Source organism: Lissotriton vulgaris, chromosome 6 (genome assembly GCF_964263255.1).
Source record: "Lissotriton vulgaris chromosome 6, aLisVul1.2, whole genome shotgun sequence".
In the NCBI taxonomy this organism is placed as follows: Eukaryota; Metazoa; Chordata; class Amphibia; order Caudata; family Salamandridae; genus Lissotriton; species Lissotriton vulgaris.
In genome coordinates, this window is record NC_141694.1 from 1,181,017,035 (window position 1) to 1,181,031,871 (window position 14,837).

Here is a 14,837-nt window from a genome sequence, read left to right on the forward strand (position 1 = left end):
CCTCCAGTAGCCTTACCACTCCGAACCTCCGGCCTGCGGCTGATCCTGTCCAGGACTTGGACGGGCTAGGACACGACTGAGCACACACCCTGCTCTCTGCTGCCCTCGGTTGCTCCAAAGTGTTCGTGGCCACTACAATCAGTTAATCAGTCAATCCATTACTGACATTTTTGTAGAAGATCCAGTTTCTGTATTTATTAAACCAGAGCCGAAGAAGTTACCTGCAAACCTAAAGACAGGATCACTCCAGCTAACCATCTGCAACTGGATTTTACCTGGACTGTGCATGTGCATTGTGGGAGATTGAGTCTTAGCCCCAAAGAGACAATTCACCAGCAGTGGCCCATCTTACAGGCTGAAGGGACCACCCCCACATATTTTTCCATGCAAGAAGAGTGTCTGCCAGACTGAACAAAGGTCATCCTGACAGACACTCTTCTGTTTCAGGTCAGTCAGCCAGAAGCTAGACATGTGCTAAATGCACTGACCTGAGCTGAACTTCACCAGGCTGAGGACTTCACAGTCCTGTCGGTGTGACACTCCTCCACCTGGCAAAGGTGACTCAGGGCACTCCCTCTTGTGATGAAAGGGAGTGTCACCCAGTGCCTCAGACCTGGGTGCTTCAGTTTTAAGCCCTGAAGTGCACAGGACCGAGTGTCAATCAGTGACACCTCGTCACAGAGTGGGTTGGGGTCAGCAGTCTCCCTGATCCCTTCCCAATTTAGGAGGAGTTTGGTACTGCTGATTTTCCACATTGGCTGTCCTTAAATCAGTCAAGGAGAGAAGGCATTATTCTCAACCGTCCTGGGACCTCTGAAGCTTTCCGTCAGAGAGCTGATGTTGATGTCAATTTTATGTGGTTTTTTATGGTGCTTGCGTGCTTGTGTGTATGCATGTATGTGTATTTGTGAGTGAGTGTAGTGAATGGTGGTGTGTGCGTGTGTGAACGAATGGGTGTGAGTGAAGTGTTTGTGTGTATGTGTGCCCTTACCAGGTGCCACTTCAATCCAGAATCCCTGAAGTCTTGACTGGAGCTGCTGGACACTTCTCTCCCCAAAGGAACCAACATGGAACAAGCTCTGAAAGTTTAAAAACTTTCTACAGAGTTTTTCTGAAAAGCTCCAGGAGAAGACCGGCTCGATGTCAAGAGTCAAGCCACCATTGTCGACTCACCAATCGGCCTGACCATGCTGGTTTGTTCCGCTGAAAGCTCCGGAGCTTCTCACTATTACCATCGAGGAAAAAGACTTCCAGAGGCTCAACAAGGAATTGCACTGCAGCAGGACTCCAGATTTTAGGAACCCAAAGACTTTAATTCAAAGGAAAAGCTCAACCTATCCAACCGGCACTCCACTGCGGTCGGCCTAAAGTTTTTACTTTGTCCTGTTCCATCGCGACCAGATAGCCATGAGTGGCGCTTTAAGTTTTTTGTCACTAAAAGGGACAATTTCTGGCTCACCATTTACCAATTAATACCGCCAGTTCACTACATTGGATTTTTGTCGGATTGGCGTAATTTTAAAGATAAAAATTGTCTCTATTTTTTAAAATTGGGGTTGGATTTTTATTGTGCTGTGTCTTTTACTTATTTACTGATTTGATGATATTGCTCATTTGCCAACCTACCACAGGGTGAGCATGGATTCATTTATTGAGACTTAGCTAGACGTGTTAGGGATTGTGGTATTGTTACTAACTGAAGGTGAATACCCCCCCCCCCATCCACTGTCCTACAGTACCCATATGCGTATCCCCGAACCAGGTTTCCTTTCCTAAATGTATTCAACTGTACAATTAGGCCTACAACATCTAGACGCCATGGAATTTCTTGCTTTGTAGGATGATCAACAATCTCTTCAGAAGTTTTGCTCCAACTTATTGTTTCCTCTATTCAAGGCAGGGCTCCCATTTCTATAAATTAATTACCATCTGGAGTACCAAGCATCACAAATGTTACCGATGCCTGTGGTGCAGTTGCACCTCCTTGTGTGCTTGTAACCCATGCAACTGTGTGTGAACTGGGGGCTACATTTACCGTAGAGATATTTCTGGGGCTCCAGGTATTGTGACTGGGGCAACAGGAGGTGCCTCTCCAGTTTGCGTCTGATTTTGATTGGTAGAAGCAGGTGCATTATTACCCCAAACTGGTTCATTCCCTCCAGCTGGCTCATCTATATTATAAAGGAGTGGTCAGGAAAACAGCCAATCCTCAAAGAGGTTATCACTAGAATTGCTATCAGTGCTTGCCTTGAACTGTGCACCTGAATCACCTTCCCTTTGTGCAATCCTCTTCTTGTTTTTACTATTTGTCAATACAGCGTACATCCTAACTCCGCCAATCATTTTCTCTCCTCATACCTGTTGTACGACATCCCACTTAGCATCTAACCATCTACAGACTGTTCTTTTAGCTTGGGTTTGATATTTTTCTGTGCTCTTTGTATGTACAGCCCACTCCCACGCATTTGAAGCCTTATACTGTGTTTGTTTAGGTGGGGTTTTATGTCCTACAATACTCTTCACAAATTCTCTATTCTTGTAAAGTTAAAAGTACCATACCTCCCCCATGGTAGTTGAGCACTCTATACATTTAATTTTCATTTCATATCTTGAAAAAATGTAAATGATTCTTCTTTCCCTGTGACCTTGTTTCACTGTTGAAACCAAATTCATGTGTAAAGACTGACATATATGGCCATTAGGAGACCGGGTATGCCCTCAGGAGGAGCCTCCATGCCCTCACTTACAGGTATCCTCACATTATCTCTAAGGAAATCTCTGAAAGTCCCCAAAATTTCATTTTTACCCAAACAACGTCACTTCACCAATCAGCAGTGTTTAGCAAATCGCAAAGTGATACGTAATAACAGCAGTGTCCAATCCCAAAGCAGCACACTCTAGACTGACCTCTCACAAAGCCAGCACCTGCTGACATGTTGACCAATCCCCACATGGCATGCACACCAACTTAACAATACCAGCATAATATGGCATAGCCTGCAGTACCTTGTAGAGGCTCTCCCTCATTCACAATTAGCTTCATAAAGGTAATGCTTTACAAACACAATCGAAAAACAAATAACTGTCTTCTGCTCCACAAAAAAATTCAAATTTATCACTCACTTAAGGGGACAAACGTGGAATAAGGATTTCCAAACAATATCACACACACAAGTGAAATCACGGCCAGCAGGAAGTCACCCTGACTATTGCAGTTCCACCTTTGCACCAAAGAATTCCTCAACACCAAACTCTATCAGAATACTCTCACAACAGTAGTTTAACACATTCCACGTGTGGACAGCTTGGGGACATCTTCCGCCACAGTGGACATGTGCTGAGGACAGCTCCAAGCCATCCTCGCACCCACCCATGTTGGGAGCGCTGACGCTCCACCTACAGACCACCTGCAACATGGCTGTGCTAGGGATGGAAGCAGAAGCACTTCCGCTGCCAACTCCAGCCTTGCTGGTGATCTGATGTCATCGGGCGAGCTAGGCACATCAACATCATCAAATGCTGCCGTAGACATGCTGGGAGCCATTGCTTTCAGCGCATCAGGAGGGAGGACCTTCCCATCGTAAGTTCTTCTCTGTGTTTTTTTTTTTTTTTAGAAAACAGACACATGGGTAAAGGAAAGAGTTTTTCCTTTCTCCCATGCCTGTTTAGAGTGGATTCCTGCTCCACAATCTCGGACAGGGTCATGATCGTAGTGCAGAAATCCAGCACACTAGATCAGCAGGGATTTTTTTTCTTTTGTTTGGGGAGCAACTGATTAGGCAAGGGTCGCTCCCCTGGGGGGCATATATTATCTGTGTTTTGCCCCCCCCTCCTCCCAGAGGCTGGTTCCGCTCTTTTTTTGGCCGATCTGTCCTCCCTACGCAGTGATTTTACCTAATGACCTTAGAGAAGTGTCGCTCCCTTGAGGGGGCAGTATTTTGTATCTGTGTTTTTACTCCTCCCCCCCCCCCGTGGCTAGTTTTTTCAGTTTTTCTCCCAATTTTCCACCAAGGGGTTCGAAACCCAGTAGACACCAGGGTTTTTATGTAATAAGATTGCAGGGAACTGCCCCTTGGGCAAGGGTTGCTCCCTTGGGAGAACTATTTTGTATCTGTGTTTCGGCCCCTCCTAGGGGCTAGTTTGGCCCTTTTTTCTACCAATCTGCTCCCTCTGTGTTTCGGACGTCACTAGATGCAGGGGATTTTATGTAATGACAGCAGGGAGGAACCTCTTTGGTAAGGGTCGCTCGGGGAGGTGAAAGCCCACTAGACACCAGGCAATCCATTTTTTAAGAAAAGCAAGCCCTTTGGGGGGGCCATATTTTTCTTTTTAGTCTGACCCTGAAGCGCACTAGACACCAGGGATTTATGTTTGAAGATGGAACGACCCCCTGGCCAAAGGTTGCTCCTGTTGGGGGCCAGATTGTTTGTTTTTTGTTCTTTTTGAGTGGTTGGACCTCAGGGTGGGTGGTAACAATTGTGTCACCTGGGAATACGTTTAAGTATGAGGTGGAGATCTGATTCTGGTGATTTTTTTTTGCCTTTGTCACTCCTCCTTTCAGGGGAATATCAGTGTCGTTTGATTGATATTTGGTTATTATTTTTATTTGTGTTTTAATTTTTTCTTCTTTTTTATTATAGAGCCAATTGTTTCCTTTGTCTTGTTGGTAAATCCTGTTTGTGAGTGCAGTTTTGGCAGATCCATAGTTTGTGGAGTTGTGGTTGGTAAGCAACTCATTTTGTAATCTTTTCAGCTAATGTGCATCCTGTGTCTGTTTGTATAATTTATTTTACTGCTGTACTAATGTTTGAATCTTTAGTTTTATGTGTCATTGTCTTTCAAAGTAATGTGTTGAATAGTGCATGTTTACTGCCTTGTGATATGTGTAATGGTTTTTGTTACTGTTTTTTCCTTTACAGTGGAACTTCTTTGGTGCTTCCTGTGTCTGTGCATAGTAGGTGCAGTTGATTCTCAGTCTTGCTGTCTCTGGCAAGTGAATGGTATTGTTTTTTAGTATATGGGTCTTTCTGTGCTTTGTATTGGTTGACTTTTTCTTCCAGATTATTATATGCCAGTAGTTTTACTTTCTATTTGATAAAGTCAGACTTTGTTTATTACTTATTTTGCACAGTGTTGCTTAATGATGACTTATTTGTTGTGTTAATTTTATTAGTAAGGATGATGGCAAGAGGTTGATTGCTCAGCATGTTGTTGATTTGCTTTTTGTATCTTCCTCTGACCGTGGTTCCGGGACTGACTCTGCATCTGAGGGAGCGGAGGAAGTCCAAGGTTCTGGCAGTGAATTTTCTGTCCAAGAAGAATCATCTGATGACGAGGACACTCTCAGTGCAGAGGAAGTGCCTCTTTTTGAGGAGGACACTGATTGCCATTAGTGCAACAAGAGGAATCTGGATTGCAGACTGGGGCTGAATTGCTTCCCATCGGAAGTGCTGAACTCTGTGTTGCCCCACACTTGGTGCATTCTGTGTTGCCTGCCTTAAGGGGTCATACAAGGACTATCGTTGACCCTTGTGTGATCCGTTCTTGTTGCAGGCACTAGGCCCAGCACACATAGGGTAGCCTTTTTATCGGGACAAGTGGGGGCATGCTGGGTGGTAGGGAGTTTATGAATCCCTGCACATTCCTGTAGCTTATTTTACAGAAATGGAAGGAAAATGTGTCTTTTTGTTCAACATTTCACATTCGCAGGGTATCCACACAAAATACACCTCCCTAGACACCCCATAATGTCTACTTTTTTTTACTTTTGGATTTGATTGGTTTGCCTACATGGTTGCCGACCTTAAGACTAATTAGTACACCTACCATAGTTATCATTGTTGCCACAATACGTTTTGGGCCCTTCCATACACAAGTGAGGTAGCATTTTTATTGGGAGATCTGGGAGAACATTGGCTGGAGAGACAATGTGTGCTAGCCAGGTGATTCCACAACATTCCCTCGCAGAAATGTGAGGAAAATGTGATTTTCTTTGGGTAAATTTGAGAATTGCACGTGATTCTGGGTAAGAAAACGTTGAGGGATAAATGCAAGCCACCCTTTGCTGGACTCCCCCAGGTGTCTAGATTTAAGAAATCTCTGGGTTTGGTAGGTTTCCCTAGATGGCTGCAGAGCCCGGGACCTAAAACGCAGGTGCCCCCATGCAATACTAGGTCATTTTGTAATGGATAATTTTCATGTCTCCACATTAGATTTTGGGCCCTTTCCTGTCACGGCCACTTGTCCTACCCACACAGTTACGGTAACGTTTTTCTCAAGAGTCTTGGGGTATGCTGAATGGTAGGAAATTCATGGTTTCATGCAGATTCCAGGATTTTTCCTCATAGAAATGCGAGGAAAAGAAATGCAAGGGAAATGTGTTCTTATAGGTAACGTTTGCAGTTGATTCTAGGTTAAACAAAACTGTTGAGAGCCACCCAAATACTGCCACACCCCTGGACTCCCCTGGATGTCTAGTTTACAAATATGTGCTGGTTTGGTAGGTTACCCTAGATGCCGGTTGAGCTGGGCCCAAAATCCACAGTTACTTATATTGCAAAAAGCACATTGTTTTTCACAGGAAAAATATGATGTATCTATGTTGTGTTTGCCATGCTTTCCTGTCGGGGGCCCCTGACCTACCCACACAAGTGAGGGACATTTGTTCCCAGGAGACTTTAGGGAATGGTGGCTGGTAGGACATTTGTGCCTGCCTGGAGATTCCAGAACTTTTCAACACAGAAATGCAAGGAAAATATATTTTTAGGCACATTTTGAGCTTTGCACAGGATTCTGGATAAAAAAATACCTGTGAGATCCATGCAAGTCACCTCACCCTGGACTCCCCTAAGTATCTACGTTTAAAACATGTACTGGTTTGGTCATTTTCCCTAGGTGCCGGCCAAACTGTGGCCCAAAATCCACAGCTATCCACATTGCAAAAATTAAAAAAATTTCAGCAGAAAAATATGATGTGTCTATGTTGCACTTTGCACCCTTTCCTGCCACAGGCACTAGACCTACCCACACAAGTGAAGCACCGTTTTATTCGGGAGACTTGGGAGAATGCTGGGTGGGTCCCTGAAGATTTCAAGCTTTCCATAACTGCAAGGAAATGTGTATTTTTAGGCAACATTTGAGATTTTCATGTGGTTCTGATTAAAGAAACCCGATGAGAACCACACAAGTCACCCCACCCTGTGCTTCCACAGGTGTCAAGTTTTCAAAGGGACACTGGTTTCATTGTTTTTTCTAGGTGCTGGCTAAGCAGAGGCCCAAAATTCACAGCTAGCCACCTTGTAAAAACCCATGGATTCTGCTGTGTGAAATATGATATATCCTAGGTTTCGTTTTGGAGACTTTTGTGTCCTAGACGCAAAGCCCAGCCACACAAGTGAGGTACCATTTTTATCGGAAGACATATGGAGATACAGAATAGCAGAACATTTGTTATTACCACTGAATAGCTTTACGTTTGTGTATTTCAAATATAAGGAAGTGTAAACTACGCATCGGGGGTCGTACTACACATTATCATTGTTTGCAATCGGCGCACCTATCAAAAGGTGCGCCGGGCGCAAACAATGATAATGCACCTTATTATGATGTATGCGCTGCCCCAGCGAAATTGCTAGCTCGCGCTACCCGGGGGGCTGCACAGTGAAAACACGGTGCAACTGCTCCGTGTTTTCACTGTGGGAGGGGCACATTCAAAGGGGATTAGAGACCTTGCAGGCGGGGCAGTTTGTGACTGCACCCGCCTGTGAGGGGATGTCCGGGGGTCCATGGGACCCCCTTTACCCCCTGCAGAGGGCTGCTGTCGGGGGTGCACTAAGAGTGTGCCACCTTTTAAATGGAGCACTGTCCGTGCTCCATCTGAGGGCTTCTTTGACTCTGTGTCGATGTCTGTAATATGGCGCAGGCGAGGAGTCAAAGGAGTTCCCTCATTTCCATAGGGTACACCCCTATGCAAATGAAGAAACACCCTCTGAAGGTAGCGCTGGCACTTTAAGGGCGCCAGCGCTATCAGTATTATAGAAGGGGACTGAAAAGCGTCTGCACCCCCTTTTAAGACTAAAGTGCCCCGGGGCACGCAACGCGGGCGCAAACACCCGTTGCGGTATTACCTTCTGTAATACGGCCCCTGGTGTGAAATACAGAAATACAGTGTTCTCCTTCATATCATTTTTACATTCTTTATAATTTACCATATGAATTGCTGCATAGTAAGTACACAATGAAAAAACATTGTATGGTGTAGCTCGGTTGTTGGCTCTGGATAGCTTGGGTTCATGAAGAAACTACAAGTCCTATATATCCCCACAACCAAAGGGTTCCACAAGATGTGACCGTATATTGCTTTTAAAAACCTGCCATAGCAAGGAGTAGTTACTGATGAAAACGTAGACACAAAATGCTGGTTTTTTAACCCAATTTCAATATTTTAGCTGTTACATTTTATAAAAAAAAACTTGAAGGATCTACACAAATGACCCCTTGGTGAATTCAGAATTTTGTCTAGTTTTCAGAACTTAATAGTTTCCCAGGATCCAGGGGTGTCACACCTGGTCCGATCCACAGAGACGCCAGCAGACCCCATCATTGGAAGGCAGGCGGGAACTTCACGCAAGACTTTCTCGATATCATCATGCCGATGACAGTACCCGACCCGCACACCCCATCACAGTAACCCTCAACGGATTACTTATACAGATATCTCTAATATTTCCAGCCGGCAACCTCGCCTTCTGAAAATCTTCATTACTATCGAATATGGCGTATCATTAATACAGAAACTCAACAAAGCCAACTATTTTTTGGACCATTGTGATCTAAGTCTCCGTGAGATATCGCACCTCTCAGAACAAGGTTCACTTGGAAATTGCATGGCTTCCTGATGAAGGCCCTCAGCCGAAACGCGCGTAGTTGTTACATTTAGCCATGTTTTTAGATTGCAACGATCAGCTTGTTCAGCAGTTTCTATATAGTCTCCAAATAATGAAATGTCTTGAAATGTACTGAACTCTGCAATGAGCGAAATTGTATAGTACATTGTATGTGTAGATTGATCATCGCATGTACATAGGAGACATATATACAGAAAAACACAACAAAAATGTTTGCATTTTAACTATAAAGAAACTTTCCCAATAAAATAAAATTTATATATTTTTGTACCATGCATGTTGTTCACATATAGTCATTACTGTCTGGTGTCAGGTCTTGTCCGTCAGTGAAAATTGTTCCTAATTATCTTGTTTTTCCAATCATCATACCTGTTTCCACCACAAACTAGAAAGAGGTTAAAACACAAACAATAAGAAAATGAGATGTCCCCCAGTAAAATGCCAAAACTGTGGTAAGAACTGTGTATTTCTGAATCAAGTTTGCCTGTTCCTAAAAGCTGGGAAGATGGTGATTTTAGCACCGCATACCTTTCATCGATGCAATGTGCAGGAAAAAAACAGATTCTTTCTTCTGCTGCACTTTTTTTTCAATTTTCCCCCTAAAATAAAAAATGCTGCTATATTTTGATCAATTTCTCAGTCCCTTTCAAGAAATCCACAAACCCTTTGTGCCATTTGAAACCCCAGGACGTTGGGAAAAAGGGATGCACAATTGGTGTTGATACATTATGTGGAAAAAAAGGTACTGAGGCCTAAGCATGAATCCCAAATAGCCAAAAACGGCTTAGCACTGGGGGCTAGCAGCACTGGGGTTAATAGTTTCCTATCTTAATTGTGCTGCCAATGGTACCTCATGAACCGATACCACAAACCTTAACGGACAAGTTATCAACAATATACTTATTATTTATCCCAATATCTTAGACTATGGCAAGTCCGATAGCCAACTTCAAGTTAACAACAAGTGCATTTTCATTTACATGAGCAAGAGGTTTAAACAAAGAAGTGCATTTATCTTAACGATGCAGTGCAAGACACACAACGTCAGCACAAACACAGCAAAGCTTGTGGGGACACAGTTAGCGATACATAATCTGTTTTATACTCACTCCTAGGACACCGCAATCACTCTCAATAAACCCGGAACACCGCTGTTACTCATGGGCTTCAGGGATAAGGGCTGGGATTGGGCACGGTCTAATCATTACTGAGGTATTTACTAATGCCCTACAGTTCTGTAGTAAACCATCCTCTCCACTCCTAATTGATGGAGCACAATTTTCTATACCTTCTACTCTGTTGTAGTCCTCAAACAGATTGCACTACGGTTATTAGCTGAAAGTGTATTCAGAAAGCTAACATCAGAACATCATTTTCGAATTACAATAACACCAAATTGGCTCCACAAAAAGGTCAGAGAGGATTGTTTCCAACCCTAAAGCTTTATTAGCAAATTAATCAAAGTTTCAGTTTATATTCATTTAGTAAATCAGTCATTCAAGTAACCTAAGATTCAGTATTTTTTTGTCAGTCCTCTGAAATATGTTGAATAAAGGAGAATGCAAATCACAATACCCTACAAAATGCTAAATTGAGTATATGTTGGTTTCATAAAGGACCTTCCCCAGTCTAAATAAAACATGTGAATGAAGCAAAGAGGAAAGTCTAAGCAGAAGGTGTCAGCCTGAAATGAAACAAGTTAAGGTTCAAGGTAAAAGGCAGAGAAGTTCAAGAGTCTAACTCGACAACCTAGGAGGTTGAGGTCTCGAGCCGCAGAGTTAGGGAAAGGTCTTCCCTCAGCAAATTTTAGTATAGAATCAGCTCTCACTAAATGAAAACACACAGTTAAAATAATAAAGTTCCTACAGAGCATATCTCACCTACTCCCCAAATATGAGGCCAATCAGGTTATGCTATCTTCTGGGAGTAGGTAGACTCCCTACGTGCCTATCTCCAAACAAAGGCTCACACAGTTGCACAACCTTGAAGATAGCAACACTCCGCTCCATCTGCCAGAGAAGGCTCCTCTCCTTACCTTCACAAAATGTAACCCACAGTTGAGCATCAGGTAAACCTAACTTCTCGCCCAACAAAACAATGAGCTACTGTTTTAAGCTATTCAATGTTATCAGGTTCTTGCAAGGGAAAGAAAAATGTGAAAGCTCAATTTCAAAAACAACTTTAAATCAGCAATGAAAGCTTCAGGCACACAGTTAAGACAATTTACAGTCAGCTTTTAGAGAGCATGAGTATACATCAAGCAAATGGTTACACTTTGTTTACATACATTGGGACATATTCTCAAGGACCTATCTCTGATTTATCGACACTTCAGCACAGCAAAAGTGGCAATAGATTTATCGCCCTATTCTCAAGCTGATGCAAACTGCCGACATCACCAGTTTTACAGCAATAGCTGCTGCAAAAAACCTTGCAACAGATAAGAGAGAGAATTAACACTAATGATATGCAGAGTAGGCGTTTCCGTGTAAAACCACACGAAAACAACACCTCCCTACATTCTCAACTACCAGCCAGATCTGTGATCCAAAAACAGGCAATAAGGGATTTAACACCTGCCTTTTACTGGTGTTAAGCAGGACGACAACCTGCAGTATGAAAGGGAGCCCAGCCCAGAGCCACATCATGAAGATCAACACATGTCATAGAGCTATTGATCATGTAGCTCGGAGACCCAAGAGGGCCACAACACCCACCGCCGCCACCCTCATGTCCCCCCAGACCACCTCTGACTACCCCCGAGGTGGCGCAGAACAAGACAGCTGACCTTCCTAAAACGGTTTGATCGCCATTCACACAATTGCAGAATGTGGGGATAGGTGGGAACCAAGTATATGTGAAGGAGGCAAGTCACCCATGAATAAGAATGTATACAATGCCAAGTGTGGCGGTGATGTGCTGGACAGACTTCAGTATGCAGAGCACAGACATGTCCATGTGGACATATACTGCTGGTGTTTGTAGTGTTGTGGACAGTGGATGCAACCATCTTACCTCAGGCAGAGGAGAAGACCTCAGTCATGTAGCTTTGTCCCCCTCCCCTGTAAGGTTGAGAGGAAGGGACTGGTCTGGGGTACGCCAGTCCAGCGTAGGAGTGTGAATAAATAGGCTGGGGCTCTGGGCGTGGTTTACCTCTGGGATGGCCAGAATTCTGCCCCCATGACCGCCAGCCTCCTCAGTAGATCATTGGCTTCTGTGGCACAGGCCCCCAGCGCACCCAGCGGCACAGCACCAATGAGTCATGTGTGTGTGCTGACTACTGCCTTCGGCCTTCACTGGGGTCAGCAGGTTCCCCAATTCAAATCAAGTATTGATTTATCTATGGGGCAGTCCAGTAGGAAACAGACTTTGCATCCAATGCGGCCCGCCCGGACGATGCATCATTGCCGACTGCGCACCCGCTGAGCGCTTCAGGTGCCACTAACTCTGTGTAGCTCAAGTCAACGCCACGGGGCTCTGGGCACTTGCTGACTGCTGTCTCTGGCCTACACTGCGGTCAGCAGGGGTACCCTTCCAATGCAGGGAAAAGCTCATAGACCCAGAAGGTTGGTATGTAGTGGGCCTTGGAAAACTAGATGGAAGTGAAATTGCTTTAGGGAACATTTACGCTCCCAATACAGAGCAGCCGGCCTTTCTCGCGCAGTTGTCTGGGAAACTGGATCCTTATTTCACAGGCTCCGTGTTACTAGGAGGAGATTTTAACTGCATCTCAGACGTGGTATTGGATCGCTTGCAACCCCCGCTTCCAAATGCCCCCCACTCATAAGATTGCAGAAGCTAGGCCTAATTGGCAACAACAGTGGGGTTTAGTGGACATTTGGAGGGCACAACACTCAGAAGAGCGAGATTACTCGTACTTTTCTGCATTGCATGACCTTCATGTGCGACTGGATGCATTACTATGTACTCCGGACGTGCATGCAGGAGTGCAGTGGAGCAAGTACCTTGCTAGGACACTTTCAGATCATAACCCCGTTGATCTGGATGCAATGGTCGCGGCCTGGGCCCGGATACCGACATGGCGCTTGTGCCTGGAGGTGTTAGAAGACCTGGTATTCCGCGAAGCAGTGGCGAATCTATCAGGCAATATTTTGGGGACAATAAAGGGACCGCCTCCACACCCTTGGTGGAAGGGGACGCCTTCAAGGCGGTGAACCTGGGCAGTAGCATTGCTGAGACTGTAGGAGTACGTACAGTGTTGTTAGCAGAAGTAGCAGAGGCGGAGCAGCGACTGCAGGATGTATAAAAAGACCGACCTGGGAGGCCTGAAAAACAGACAGAATAACTGGAGGCACGGGAGGCAGTGGCAGAGCAGGTGGAGCGTTTGCGCTGATTTGATTATAAGGCTTATCTTACCCGTACCCATGTAGAGGGGGACAAGTCAGGAGCGCTCCTGGCCTGGTTAGCTAGCCCGTCGGTGAGAGGGACTGATGTTAGAAATCCAAGATGACCAGTGGGATGCCTGTTTTACACAGGAGGGCATTAACAAGCTGTTGTACGACTTTTACAGGGAGGTATACAGGAGTAAGACGACCAGCACAGGAGATGACCTATTTGAGTTCACGCGTGAGCTCCAGTTTCCGCGACTAGATGCCGAGCACTGGGCGGAGATATTGAATTGCGAGAGGTGCGGGCGGCTATTAAACATATGGCATGGAGTAAGACACTGGGTACGGACGGCCTCCCGATCGAATTCTATTTAACCTATTCTGAACTCCTAGCTCCGCACTTAGTAGAATTATATAATGAGACACGAAGCCAGGGCCGCCTCCCAGCCACCACGAGAGGCGGTTATCACCCCTCTTCTTAAGCCAGATATACCAGCGTGGGACAAGGCAGCATATCGTCCCACCTCCATACTTAACACAGACTATAAGATATTAAGTGGCATATTGGCCACTCGGTTATTACCACACATTTCATCGGGACCAAGCTGGCTTTATTCCTGCCCAAACTACGGCCTTAAATATTCGGCGCCTATTGCAGGTGCTCTATGCAGACTCTTATACAAAAAACACTGCTGCAGTGTTTGCCGTTGATATAGAAAAGACATTTGACAGCTTGAATGGCCATATCTGTTCCATGTCATGGCCGGCTTTGGGTAGGGATACACATTTATAGCATGGATGGGGTTACTCTATCGGTCCTCCACGGCGCAAGTTAGAAATGGCGGGGTGATTTCTGAAGCTTGTGAAGTGAGCCAGGGCACGAGGCAGGGATGCCCATTGTCCCCGGTCCTATTTGCACTGGCTATGGAACCCTTGGTTGCAAAGGCTAGGACTGGGAGGTACTACCGGGGTCTACAAGTAAGGGAACAGACCCACCATATAGCCTTGTGCGTGGACGATTTACTCATGTTTTTAGTGGACACGGCAAGCGTTACTGGGTGTGAAGGTGCTATTGCATGACTAAGGAGAGGTGTCTGGCCTCAGAGTTAATTTGGCCAAATCATGCTTATTTCCAACAGTGAGGTGGGAAAATAGATGCCTCCCATATTTGGGGGTCCAGAATTATCATGGATAACCGAATTTGCTGGAGGGTAATGTGATTAGGGTGATGAGAGGGCTGGTGGGCAGTTTTGGGTTCTGGGGTACGCTGCCATTGTCGGTGGTGGGGTGAGTGGCCTTACTTAAAATGGTGGCCCTCCCTCTGTGGCTCTTCTACTTTGCAACCCTACTGATTTGGATACCGGAGTGGGTTTTTAAACAACTTGCCTCCATGATTACGGGCTTTTCATGGGGCACTGGGAGGTGCCGGGTAGCCCTATCTATATCACAGCGCCCACGTTCAGAGGGTGGATGGGCAGTCCCAGATTTCAAAACGTACTATTTAGCTGCACAGATGCAGTGGTTGACACAGACAATGGCGATGAGGTTGTGAGGCCCGGAGCAGGAAAGAGGGGGAGCTCCA